At 42.9% G+C, this 13,883-nt stretch overlaps 1 protein-coding gene and 1 non-coding gene across 2 annotated transcripts in view; both read right to left on the bottom strand.

Moving 5' to 3' along the window:
* The window catches only part of FMN1 (formin 1), a 432,398-nt gene that overhangs the window by 374,488 nt on the left and 44,027 nt on the right, over nucleotides 1–13,883 (bottom strand). The gene's annotated exons all lie outside the window — the stretch shown is intronic.
* Nucleotides 9,435–9,541, bottom strand: LOC128054932 (U6 spliceosomal RNA). The gene has a single exon (XR_008200073.1). It is a non-coding gene; the product is annotated as a U6 spliceosomal RNA (small nuclear RNA).

Here is a 13,883-nt window from a genome sequence, read left to right as displayed (position 1 = left end):
CCTTCTTAAAATATTGTTGTATTCTCTAAGTTCAAGTAAAAAAGTAAAGAAGTGCTCTTCGAGAAGAAAAAAGATGTTTTAATGTAGTTATTTATTAACAGATTTCTCCCCCAAAGGTACATACTATACAGTGGGAAGGTGAGGTAGTTCAGAAGAGGTTTTATAAAATGTATATGGGTTTTAGAATATACACATTAGGCTCACTCTTTAAATGCTTATCTCACAGTAAATTTCTTCCATGCCACCTAGGTGTCCTGAATTTATAACACACAACAGGATAAGCAACTAGGTCCAAATCCTGTTATCACCTAAATAGTTCTGCTCAATAATCCAGCAATATGTACACATGCTTAGTCCCTCAGTTGTGTCTGACTCTTTGCAGCCCCATGGACTGTAGTCCACCAGGTGCTCCTGTCCATGGAATTTTCCAGGCAAGAATACTAGAAGGGGTTGCCATTTCTTACCCCAGGTAATCTTCCTAACCCAGGGACTCAACCCGGGTCTCCTGGCATCTCCTGCATTAGCAGTCTCTACCACTGTGCCACCGGGGAAGCACAGTCCAGCAATATTGAAATCTAATGGCCACTAGCAACATGCACAACACGAGAGAGCGCAATCTTAATGTCTCTGTCAAATCCACAAATGCCAAACTGACCCCTACTGGACTGTCCTACTCTGAGTATGCTTCTCCAAAGAGTCAAGAAGAGTCTTTGTTCTAATTGCTGCCATAATGTTGCTACATAATCTAAAAGGACAGGAAATTGCTGATATTTCTTATACGTAGGGATGGTAAGAGATTGGCATGGTACAAGCTCTCTAATTCTAATAAAGGAAACTAATTATTTATTTAGCATGCGCTCTGTACCAGGAGCTTCCCAGGTGGCTCAGTGGTAAAGAATCTGCCTGCCAATACAGGAGATGCAGGTTCAATCCCTGGTTCAGGAAGATTCCCTGGATGCCCTGGGCAAAGGAAATGGCAATCCCCTCCAGTATTCTTGCCTGGGAAATCCCATGGACAGAGAAGCCTGGCAGGATACAGTCCACTGGATTGCAAAAAAGTCAGACATGACTGAATGACTAAGCAACAATGTACCCAGACACTGAGCTAAATGCTTTCCAGATGTTGCTCTAAATTCTAGATCCAGGAGATAAGCCTCGTCCTTACCACATAACATGAGAAAGTAGGAGTAGGTCCACAAAGGCAAAGTGAGTACTATTACTAGACAAAGGGGAAACATGGACAAAGGATACCGTGTGAGAAAGCACACTGAAGCCGACCATAAACGTTCTTACACTCAGACAGGAGTCAGAGTCGGTCAGCTTCCGACTTTGCTGTTACAGCTTCCCTGTGTCACTCATGGCTTCCGACCAATGAAGGCACCTCTCCGCACACTTTACCGCCTCCGTCATTTGCTTCTACATCAGCAATGCTTTCCATGGCCCCACTACGGGGCACGAGGACGCAGTACAGAGGCTTTCTGACATGGCACCTGGGGCTGACTGTGATTCTTTAAAGCTCCCTGAACCTACTATGTAGCCAGGGTGGAGACTCACTGGAGTATAAAGACTTTGGTCTTCACCATCAACACACACAAATAGTGCTTAACTCTTAGAGTATCTGCTTGTGTGTACTAAGTCACTTCAGTCATGTCTGACTGTGACCTTATGGACAGTAGCCTGCAAGGCTCCTCCGTCCAGGAGATTCTCCAGGCAAGAATACTGGAGTGTTTTGCTATGTTCTCCTCCATGGGATCCTTCTGGCTCAGCGATGGAACCTGAATCTCATACATCTCCTGCACTGGCAGGTGGGTTCTTCACCACTAGCATCTAGTCTAATAATCTGGGTTCTGAAAGACAGATCTGAGATGGTTGCTTCCCTTTTCAGAAACTGATCCACAGTTTGGAGGGCGAGAGAGTAACATCCATAAGTCAGACGCTGGACTCACCAGCACTCTTCTGCCCCCCTCATTATGTCTTTGCACCACATCAATTCAGTACTAGAGAGAAGGACAAAAGTGGGCTTAGTTTTTATTTCTTAGATTTTTAGGGGGTGAGGAGGAGAAACAAATAATGGAGCAAGGGAAACTGTTAGAGTTCGCATGTACCTATCTCATCTACTGAGGCTCTGACTTTGAAATCAGAAGTGATGTAATGAGGTTATATCGCTGGAATATACCAAATGCCTTCTCAATCCCACTTCTGCCTTATCAAAGGATTCTGAGATAATTTAAAGGGACCAAGTTTCCCTATATCACTGTCGTTCTAAAACAGCATGACTGCAGTGTGCGTGCGTGCTAAGTCACTTCAGTCATGTCTGACTCGGCAACCACCAGGCTCCTCTGCCCATGGGATTCTCATGACAGTATGACACCCTACAGTAAGATTATAGCCAGGGAGGTCACATGCTTTGGTGGAATGTAAAATTTAAATCCATGATCCAACACTGACTACCTATAGGTAATCAGCTTAAGAAAGTTAACTTAAGCCTAAGTTTTATCATTCATAAGATAGAAACAATAAATAACCTTTCTCAAAGGCTCCTGAAGGCTTTAGAAATACATAGAAAGCATCTGACATGTAATCAGTTGTCAATAATTGTTAGCTATTACATTTGGGAAAGAAATTTTCTTTTAAAATCCAATCTTGAAGATTAGTGCTAAATGAAGAAAGTTAGAGTCTTCCTGGATTGTAAATACCAAGAGACTAGGACCGTGAATATAAATGAATATTCAAAGGAAATATCAAATGGGGTTTACAAATCAATAATGTCTACTGTTCAAACAAATAGTTCTTGAATTTAAATATATAAATTATAGCTAATTGAGTATAAGAGGGACTTTCCTGGTGGTCCAGTGAAGTTCATTAAGAATCCACCTGCCAATGCAAGAGACATGGGTTCAGTCCCTAGTCCTGGAAGATTCCAAATGCCAGGGGACAACAAAACCCATACACCACAATTGCTGAGCCCATGCACCTCAACTACTGAAGCCCACGCACCCTACAGCCCGTGCTTGGCAACAGGAAAAGCCACTGCAATGAGAAGCCTGCGTACAGCAACTACAGAGCAGCCCCTGCTCGCTGCAACTAGAGAAAGACTGCACGCAGCAACAAAGACCCAGTCCAGATGGTTCAGTTCAGTTCAGTCGCTCAGCTGTGTCCGACTCTTTGTGACCCCATGAACTGCAGCACACCAGGCCTCCCTGTCCACCACCAACTCCCGGAGTCCACCCAAACCCATGTCCATCGAGTCAGTGATGCCATCCAACCATCTCATCCTCTGTTTTCTCCTTCTCCTCCTGCCTTCAATCTTTCCCAGCATCAGGGTCTTTTCCAATGAGTCAGCTCTTGATAAAATTAAATAAATAAAAAATTTTAAATAAGTAAAACAAATGAGTATAAGATAGGCTCAAAGATGTATTATCTAATGTGGGAAATATAGTCAATAGTTTGTAATAACTGTAAATGGAAAGTAACCTTTAAAATTGTACAAAAATTAAAAAAAAAATTTTTTTAAAGAAACACTGTTAAATGTTAGAGGCAAACTGACCATCATAAAAATCACAGATTTTTAGGGCAGTAAAATTATTCTGTAAGATACTTTAATCATGGATATGTATCATTATACATGTGTGCAAACCCATAGAATGTACACCACCAAGCATGAACTAAGGTAATCTGTGGATTCTGGGTGATCATGAGGTATCAGAGTAGGTTCATCAATTGTAGCAAATGTCCCCCTCCAGTGGGGGATGCTGGCAGTGGGGAAAGAGATGGTACATGTGGGAGGGCAGCAAGTTAATGAGAAACCTATCTTCCCCTTGATTTTAATGTGAACCTAAAATTTCTCTAAAAAACTGTCTGGAAAAAAGGTTCAGTACTAAAAGCTGTTACATGTCAGAGGCAAATATGCAATTAATTAATTATAGTTAAAAAGTAAGAACAGAGTTCATTAGATGACAAGTAACCAACTTCATATGTGAAATTTTTGTTAAAGCTCCCACAGCTTTAGTGGCTGAGGCTGTCTTCATGTGAGTTTATCAAGGAAGTGTTTCATTACAATTAAACATCTAAATGTCTAACTTCCTAAGTCCAATTGATCGGTTATGTATATAGCCCATTGAAAAATGCCAAATTTCTTCCTAAAAACCATCTCTTTTTAATAATTCATGGTTAAAGGCTCTCCTTTGCAATAAGTCACTAAGCTGGGACAGCTGCTTGTAAAGATCTGTATACAAGACAAAAATAATAATAATACCAACCTCACAGTGCAATTCTGAAAAATCAGATTAGATAGCATAGATGAGAGGGCCTTACAAATGATAACACACCATGTAAATGTTGTGTTTTTGCAGCTGCTGCTGCAATAACTGCTGACTAAAAGGAGTTTATCCCTGGTCATAAGGAGCACTCATCCTCATTAGAGACACTGGGTGTGATTAAGCACCATGAAGAAATATTGTATAAACAGTTCTAGATTCAGAGGAGGACAAGAAGGTAGAATGATCGAGGAAGTAACACCTTGAAGGAGACAGGGTGGGGGCTTCCACCTCACTGATGGGCAAGACTTGGATGGAGAAGTAGACGAGTACCATGGACAGGCAGTGTGAAAAGCAGCACAGAATATTCACAAATAATAGGAAGCCTTGAGGCACACAGTCTGTGCCAGGGAAGTGAGTGTGAGATAAAGCTAGAAAGGCAGGTGGGCACAGATGATCAAGGGTCGATGCCTAGAATGTCCAGAGTTCTTTCAGGACATCTACCCTACATCTACTCTTATTCACTGAGTATGTATATTACTTATATTCAATGTTATCATATATCAACCTCTAAAACTCATTAAAACGGTCCATGAATCTCGCTGAGGGTTCTTACACTGCTTCTGTTCATTCTGCAGCAGGTCTGAGACAGAAAGGGAAGAGCAGGAAATGGGCTAAAAACAGCCGCAAACCCTGGCAGCATGCCCAGACTGGAGGCAGTTCAGCAGACAGGAAGGGAAGGCAAGAAAGGAGCCATGTAGGCTGCAGGCAGGTTGGAGCAGAGACCAGGGAAAGGGAGGAAGACAAATGACTGTAACCACCAATTTGCAGGGCTGTGAAACCTGAACTCTTCTGGATCCGCCTTCCTGGAGAGTCCTCTGGCTCCGAAACTTTGGGAAGGAAAACTGATACCCATAAATAACTGGCTGTGTAAGTGCAGAGTGGGATAAACACTTCATCTTGATTAAAGGCAAAGTGGTTTTTCTGACAAAGAAAAACTGTGACTGGCTGACTCTGCAGAGAGGTTACCTACATGGTTACATGTGGGAGTTCAAGAAAATTGCAAGACGCATGTTGTAAAAAGATTTGTGGAGCATTAGGAGCTGGGTGGGGAGAGGCAAGCAAAATACAGTCCTGTCAACAAGGGACAAAGAGGAGACTTGACATCTTCAGTTCAGTTCAGTTCAGTCACTCAGTCGTGTCCAACTCTTTGTGACCCCATGAATCACAGCACGCCAGGCCTCCCTGTCCATCACCAACTCCCGGAGTTCACTCAGACTCATGTCCATCGAGTCAGTGATGCCATCCAGCCATCTCAGCCTCTGCCGTCCCCTTTTCCTCCTGCCTCCAATCCCTCCCAGCATCAGAGTCTTTTCCAATGAGTCAACTCTTCGCATGAGATGGCCAAAGTACTGGAGTTTCAGCTTTAGCATCATTCCTTCCACAGAACACCCAACGCTGATCTCCTTCAGAATGGACTGATTGGATCTCCTTGCAGTCCAAGGGACTCTCAAGCATCTTCTCCAACACCACAGTTCAGAAGCATCAATTCTTCGGTGCTCAGCTTTCTTCACAGTCCAACTCTCATTTCTTACATTCCCTCAAATAGATAGGAGGTCAAGCTGGATCTGCTTTCCTTTGGGACTATGGTCTCAAAATGAATCAAATGGTTGGCTGGACCATCATTAACCAACCACAAACAGCCACTGTTTTCAGTAATGCCATGGTCAATGCTCATCTGGGTCCAACCCAAACCCTGAAACCTCCTAACAATGCGATTCCGTCCTCACATGGACCATCAACTTAAACCACAGTCTCAAGGGAGGGGCCAGAACCACTAATAAGCTGAGTTAATAAGTGAATCCAAATATGTTAACAAAATAATGAAACAAATCACTATTGCCTACTAAATGAAATCCAAGTGTAACCATCTCTATTGAAGGGAATAAAGATTTTTTCAAACACTTGTGAACCTTTTAAAATAGAAGCCAAATCTGCAAGTCTCCTAAAGCGACTCAACCAGGATAAAAGTGGAAATGAAAATATTTTCAAATCAAACGCAGCTCCATTCCCACCAAAACTCCCTTCTCATTCACTTGATCAAGCTCCCCATTGGGGCTGTGGAGCTTCCTCCTCGGATGTAGGCTATGCTGAGCCCAGGAGATGATTTCAGAAAGGTCTTATTATAGTGATGCTAGTGGTCCACTAGCAGTGTCTGCGGAGAAGTAGGTGCCACAATTCCAAGACCCTCTCCGCAGGTCTCCTGAAGATGAAAAGGATGTGCCGCGGAGTGATCTCACACCTCTGCTCATTCGAGGGGAGGATCTGGAGAGAAAAGGAGAAGAGGCAGCAACAGGACAGGAGAGAGAGAAAATGAGAGAAGCAGATGATGGCAGAATGCCCAGACACAGAGGCAGAATGCCCAGACACGGAGGCAGGTCTGGAGGCAGAAGAAAGGGAATAAGCAAAGATGGAGGCTGCAGGCTTGTTGGAACAGAATCCAGGAATGAGGCAGAAGGAAGAAGGAAGAGGAGGACACGGTGATGGGACCAAGACAGAAGCATAACGGAAGTAGGATGGGGCAACAAGGATAGCAAACAACTTGCCCTGGAAAAAGAGAGTAAAGGGCAGATTGGCGAACAAATAAAGACCACAATTTCAAACAACCGCGGAGCCAGGCGATGAGAAGCAGGTCAAGGGAGAATCTGGTCATGACCATTGCTTAGACAAGACCAGCAATGAGGGGTCTGATTTTTGACCATTGATTCTTGAAGGGCCCTAAAGATTCACCAGTCTCTGTCTGTAGTCCCACACCCTTCCGTTTGCTCATCAGTGAAAATGTTCTTTCCACGTCCTAAACGAGGAATTTATGTTGCTGTGACATTTCAAGGTCCATTTATAAAACATCTCACTGAAGTCATCATGGTCATTGCACTAAGGCATCGTATTTTATGTAAGGACATATTTTAAAGCTCGAGTAACACAACTCTCGGTGAAAACAGCAATTAGACAACACCACAGTGTAATGAGCTACTAGAATTTTGGAGCAAGAATTGAGATTACTTAGTGAAATCTGGAAACTGTCAGTCATAAATAAGTGCTTTACACATAAATAATCTGTCATTTTTTTTCAAATGAGAAAAGATTAGTAAACTACTCATCTTAACTGAACTGTTCCCTGGCGGCTCAGATGGTCAAGAATTTTCCTACAATGCAGGAGACCTGGGTTTGATCCCTGGGTTGAGAAGATCCCCTGGAGATCCCCACTCCAGTATTCTTGCCTGGGGAATTCCATGGACAGAGGAGCCTGGCAGGCTACAGTGCATGGGTCTCCAAGAGTCAGACATGACTGAGTGACTTAACACTACAAAGATATAAAAGATAAAACATCTTAACTGAGCTGAAATAAATGTAAAGCTGGAGTAGCAGTGTGTATGAATAACCATGGTGAGATCACTGCAACTCTATTTTAGAAAACTCAGTAACTGTCAGAGATTTCTCAGTATCTGTGCCACGCCTCACGACTAAATGGAAATACTTCTTGTTTCCAACATACCTTTCAACTGTTAGGTCAAATCGACACTTTCTTAGGTCTACTTCGTGGCATGCGATATTCTAGGCACTCCCACATGCGTGACCTCATCTAGTCTCTCAATGGTTTACTGCAGTAGGTGTTATTATCCCAGTTTCCAGATGGGGAGACTGATGCTCGGGGCGGTTAAGGTCACACAGCTGGGAGCTGGCAGGACCAGGATGCAGATTCAGGTCTCTGACTTCAAGTCTAGCACTTTCTGTAAGATACCAGGCTGCCCCTGTTCCTACCTCTGGCCAGAAAGGAGTTGACTAGCATCCAGAAGGTAGGATGCTGGAATGTAAATGTTATCTTCTTATGCATCTACAAAGCATGTCAAATATGTTACAATAAACATATGTATAGAGTAATGGAAGGGACTGAATTATGCTTCTCTAAATTCATATGTTGAAGCCTTCACCCCTGTGCCCTGTGCCTCAAAACGGGATGGTATTTAGAGATGGGACCTTTAAGAGAGGATTAAGTTTAAAAGAGGTCATTGGCATGGGGCCTAACCAAATCTGATTGGTGTTCTGATAAGAAGAGATAAGGACACACTAGAGGCACACAGGGGCACAGAGGGATGACCATGTAAAGAGGCAACAGGACCCCGGCAGGCATCTGCAAGCCGAGGAGAGAGCCCTGAGGACATCACTCCTGCCAGCACCTTGATCTTGGCTTCCAGCCTCCAGAACTGCGAGAAGAAATTGTCTGCTGCTTAAGCCACACAGCCTGCGGCATTTTGTTACGGCTCCTGACACAGACTAACACAAGTTCCCGCAATGTGCCACACACTGTGCCCGTGCAAGAACGCTACAATAAGTAAGACAGGGTCCCCACTCTCAAGAGTGTGCAGTCTTGTAGGGGCTTCTCAGAAGCAAACAATTAAAATGAACAGAGCCAGGTAAGCACTACAACAAGAGCAGGTGCCGAGTCCAGGGGCACGTGAGACGCTCCTATAATCTGATATGCGGTGTGTATGTTGTTGTTCAGTTGTTAAGTGCTCTCTGACTATTTGTGACCCCATGGACTGAAGCACACCAGGCTCCTCTATCCTCCACTATCTCCCGGAGTTAGGATGGGGCAGCAAGACTTTAAAGAAGGTGATGTCAAAGAAGAGCCTCCACTTTCCATTGACCAAAAATCTTTCTATTCTTGATTGCAATTCCTCCAAATTCAGAAAACCTTCCTCTTACGCCAATCAGCTCCTGCTCTGCTAGTATTTTGTTTCTACCTCAAAAACTAAACATACATGCCCTTTAAATACTTGGGTCCAGGAATGGGCTTTATGAAAGTATTTGAAATGGAAACAAAATTTTAGATGAGTTGTGTGGTGCACTAGTCTCTGATAGTAAAGGGCGACACAACTTAAGAACTTAAGAAAAGAGTAATTTAAAAAATTATGGTGAAGAAAATCAATTTTGTATAGTTTATTTCAACCTAAAGAAAATGAGAATTTTGTTGAAAAAATTATGGTGAGTTTATTCAATGAAATATATGCAAATATTAAAGTTGATCTTAAGAATATTTAATGGCATGGGAAAACGTTGTGATACAATATAAACTCATAATTTTGTTACTATAGATATGCAGTTTTATTTTATTTTTTAAATATGGAATGCTTCACGAATTTGCGTGTCATCCTTGCACAGGGGCCATGCTAATCTTCTCTGTATCGTTCCAATTTTAGTATATGTGCTGCCGAAGCGAGCACTAGATATGCAGTTTTAAAAGTTCAAAATATTAAGTGGCTACTACAGGCTTACCTACAAAATTGATGCAGCTTTAATTATCAATTTTTAAAATAATTTCTTTGTTTCCAAAGTTTTCTAGAATTATAAATATAATTACTATAATTATATATATATATACACACTCATACATTTTTTAATGAGAGAAAAGAAATATTATTTTTCCAGAAGGCTTGGGAAATTATCTGATTCTTTCAACCACACTATTAGAACCAAACTACACACATTACCTCTATCGTATATCAACAAACTGTTATCAGTTTAAAAGCTTACACTTGTACTGAGAAAACCTAGATCCAAATTTTGGTTCCACCTCTTACTAGCCATATTTCTCAAAGGAATTTGCTAAATTCTGGGCCTCAATTTCTTCACCTTTAAGGCAAATAATAATTGCAGGGGCCATCACAGGGTGGGTGGGAAGATCAAATCAGATGTGTGGGAAAGTACACTGCAAACTATAAAAAGCTACAGCAAAATGAGGATGAGGAGGGTTATTATTTTTACTGACTTATATGGTGCTGTTTCTGAACAAGTCAATGTCAGTTGAAGATGGAAATAGGTTTTGAAAAACCTCTAATCATAACTGGTCACCAATGTATTTGTTCAGTGCGTGTCAGTGTGGCCCAGACCACATTAGGTACAAATTCTCATAGTCTGTGAATGGAATACACAAGTGCCAACCCCAGGAAATACTCTCCACGGACACACGACCAATGTGAGTGTTATATAGGCAGATGATAAGTCATTGTAAGTCACCTCCTCAAAGCAACTGCCTGAGTGGCCAGAAAGACAGGTCATCAGGAAAACCATGAAGGTTGGCAGGTCAGAGCACGGACAAAAGGGGAAGATGCAGTCAACATTTAATAAGTAAAAGCCCCCTGGGGGTAATCCAGCTTCAAGTGACAGAAACACCTCTACTGTAATGCTAAGTCTTATTTAAATAGATGTGAGAAAAGCTCTTTCAGATCCCAGGAGAAAGATACTGATCTGATCAGATGTAGCATGCTATCAAGATTTTCACAGACCCTCTCAGAAAGAAATAATGGAGGTAAGGACATCCAGGACCTCAGAAGTGCCCTGTGATGGCCTCTGGCATCCAGCGCCATCATCCAGACCAGGGAGGCAAGGACCTGCAATCACATTTTCCATAGCTGGGTCAGAAGAAGGAAGTCTAGAGTTTTCTTTTTCTTTTTTTTCTTCCCTACCACCACTACCTCTCTAACTTTCAAACTTCCCCTCCTTCCTTTTCTACCTTTCTCTCCCTCTTTCTTTCCTGGCTGTAAATACTTTTTTCAATTCTGATAGCCCAAAACGTGAGCAGCTGAATATTTTCAATAAAACGACACTTCTCCAAAATTATTCCACAGCTTCAGCTTCTCCAGTTAAGATGACAGTCTCCTTCCTGCTCTTCCATACCCTGTTCAGGAGAAGTAGGTGTCTCATAGTTTGTTTGTTTGTTTGTTTTTTTAATATCAAAGCAGTTTTTTTTTTTTAAAAATTACTGCTTGTCTTTTGAGAGGCAGTGAATGAAAATGGGGGCAACAAACATAAAAGCAACAGGGGCCTGAGAACAGTTTCATGCTGCTGCTGCTGCTGCTAAGTCGCTTCAGTCGTGTCCGACTCTGTGCAACCCCACAGATGGCAGCCCACCAGGCTCCCCAGTCCCTGGGATTCTCCAGGCAAGAACACTGGAGTGGGTTGCCATTTCCTTCTCCAATAGTTTCATGCTACATAGTTCTATTTCCTTTTCACTTTATGATGGGATCATCATAACCAGTGATAACTGGTAATAAATAGGCAGAAATGTAAAGGAAGACTGCAGTGTTCATCTTTTTTTCTTGAGATTCTATCTTGACCCATGGCCATCTACCATCTTTACTAAGCATGAAGGAATCAGCTGGTCTTCCTCAGGCCTCAGCTCATAGGCTTCAGGGGTGCAGAAGCTGCCTGTGTCCAACTAGGTGTCCAAAGGAGATCTTCTATCTCCGCCTAAGGCAGCTTCATTGTGTCATTTGGAAAAGGAGCCGTAGACCCGAACGAGCATGATACACACACGTTACTCCCAGGGTACTCAGCACACCTAAGAGCAGAGGATAACTTGGCAACAGGAATATCCAAACCGGGAGCTTCTCAGTTCATCATTCTTCCTGGTGGTATTATCATAAAAAGAACTTCTGGGGCCCTAGAGAGCTATTTTCTAGGGATCCCTTTAATTTCCTTCGCTAACTCCCAGTTCTTCCATCACTGTCTCCAGCTCCTCCCACAGGATGTCTTGCCCAGATCTGCAGCTCCTACACTACACCCTCTAGGTGTTTCCACAATAATCCAACCTGGAGTAGCCCAAGGGGCTTAGTCTGTGAGCACACACCCCCCTCTACTGGACAAAACACTAAGACACACATACAGTTGGGAAAGGATCACAGAATTCTCCAGTACAAACATCCAATGCACTACCCTCACTCTGCACAAGAGAAAGACATGACAAAAACCAACAGAATCACAGAAGGAACTGAAGGCAAAAACTCTAACTCTGCGCCATTGTTATCCTGTACTCTTCAACAGTTCAACTCACAAGAACAGAAGACTACATGACTGAGTTCATGGAGGTCTCGGAGTTGAAACATTCTCCAAGGTGCAGCCATCAGTGAAGAAGCAAGGTATTGGTTGAAAGAGCCCTGGGCTGGGAGTCAGAGGGGCTGGTCTCTAGTTCCCATTCTAGCACCTACAATCTCTGTGATGCTAAGCAAGACATGTAAAAGTCTCTGGGCTCCCCTGCCCTCGTGTGAAAGAGTTAGAGGAGATGATCTCTAAAGGAGTCTCTCACAGTATGAACCCATAATGTCTATAACTGTACATAAGCAGGTGAAAGAGCACAAACAGGATTCAAGAAATAGAGGAAAAATGCATTCACCGGAATGCTGAAGACCCCATCCTAATCCTGAGTCTGGGAACTAGCTACTTGACCATAGGAAAGTCACTTCATCTCTCTGGAGTCCTGTCTTTGGCATAAGGATGAAGCTAGATGATCTCAGTAGGAAGATTACAGCTTCTCAACCTGCAAGTTTCTATAATTATGAGTAATGATAACTGGGCACTGATACTTTCTTCAAAGGATCCTGAAGCCATGGGGGTGTGTTTATACATCTTTGGATAAAGGACGGAGCCATTAACCTTCTACTTGTTTTATAATAAGTATAGCTAAGAATAAATACATCAAACTTCTTGTTTAGAGCTCAGAAGAGCTCAAGCAAATACGCTTCCTTCCAACCTGTACAGTGGACAAGACATGAGTCCAAGGCACTACCATCAAATCCCAGAGCTTATATAAGCCATGCTAGAAAACAGCAAGGAAGCCACTGCTTTCTGTGAATGATTGTGTGCTTGCATACTCAGTCGCTTCAGTCTTGTCCAACTCTTTGCAACACTATGGACTATAGTTCTCCAGGCTCCTCTGTCCATGGGATTCTCCAGGCAAGAATACTGGAGTGGGTTGCCATGCCTTCCTCTAGGGGATCTTCTCACCCAGGAATCTAACCCAAGTCTCCTGTCTCTCCTGGACTACAGGATACTTTACCCACTGAGCCACCTGGGAAGCCCCTGTGAATAACTATGTAGACCTAATAAATTATCCTTGGAAGAAAAGTTATGACCCACCTAGACTGCATATTAAAAAGCAGAAACATTACTTTGCCAACAAAGGTCCATCTAGTCAAGGCTATGGTTTTTCCAGTGGTCCTGTATGGATGTGAGAGTTGCACTCTAAAGAAAGCTGAGCGCCGAAGAACTGATGCTTTTGAACTGTGGTGTTGGAGAAGACTCTTGAGAGTCCCTGGACTGCAAGAAGAGCCAACCAGTCCATCCTAAAGGAAATCAGTCTTGACTATTCATTGGAAGGACTGATGCTGAAGATGAAACTCCAATACTTTGGCCACCTGATGCGAAGAATTTACTCATTTGAAAAGACCCTGATGCTGGGAAAGATTGAAGGCGGGAGGAGAAGGGGTCAACAGAGGATGAGATGGTTGTATGGTATCACCGACTCAATGGACATGAGTTTGAGTAAACTCTGGGAGTTGGTGATGGACAGGAAAGCCTGGCATGCCGCAGTCCATGGGGTCGCAAAGAGTCAGACATGACTGAACGACTGAACTGAACTGAATAAATTATCAAACCAGATCACTAATTCTATTCATTTTAAATGGGGTTGTAGGAATTGACACAAAGTTTAGAAGAAGAGTTGAAATCAAACAATGGTAAAGATGCCTGGGTGGCCTGAATATGGCTCTGGAAGCAGAGGGAAAGGGT

The sequence above is a fragment of the Budorcas taxicolor genome, chromosome 10 (assembly GCF_023091745.1).
Source record: "Budorcas taxicolor isolate Tak-1 chromosome 10, Takin1.1, whole genome shotgun sequence".
NCBI lineage: Eukaryota > Metazoa > Chordata > Mammalia > Artiodactyla > Bovidae > Budorcas > Budorcas taxicolor.
Note: the sequence above shows the minus strand (reverse complement) of the source record. Positions and strands in the feature narration are given on the sequence as shown.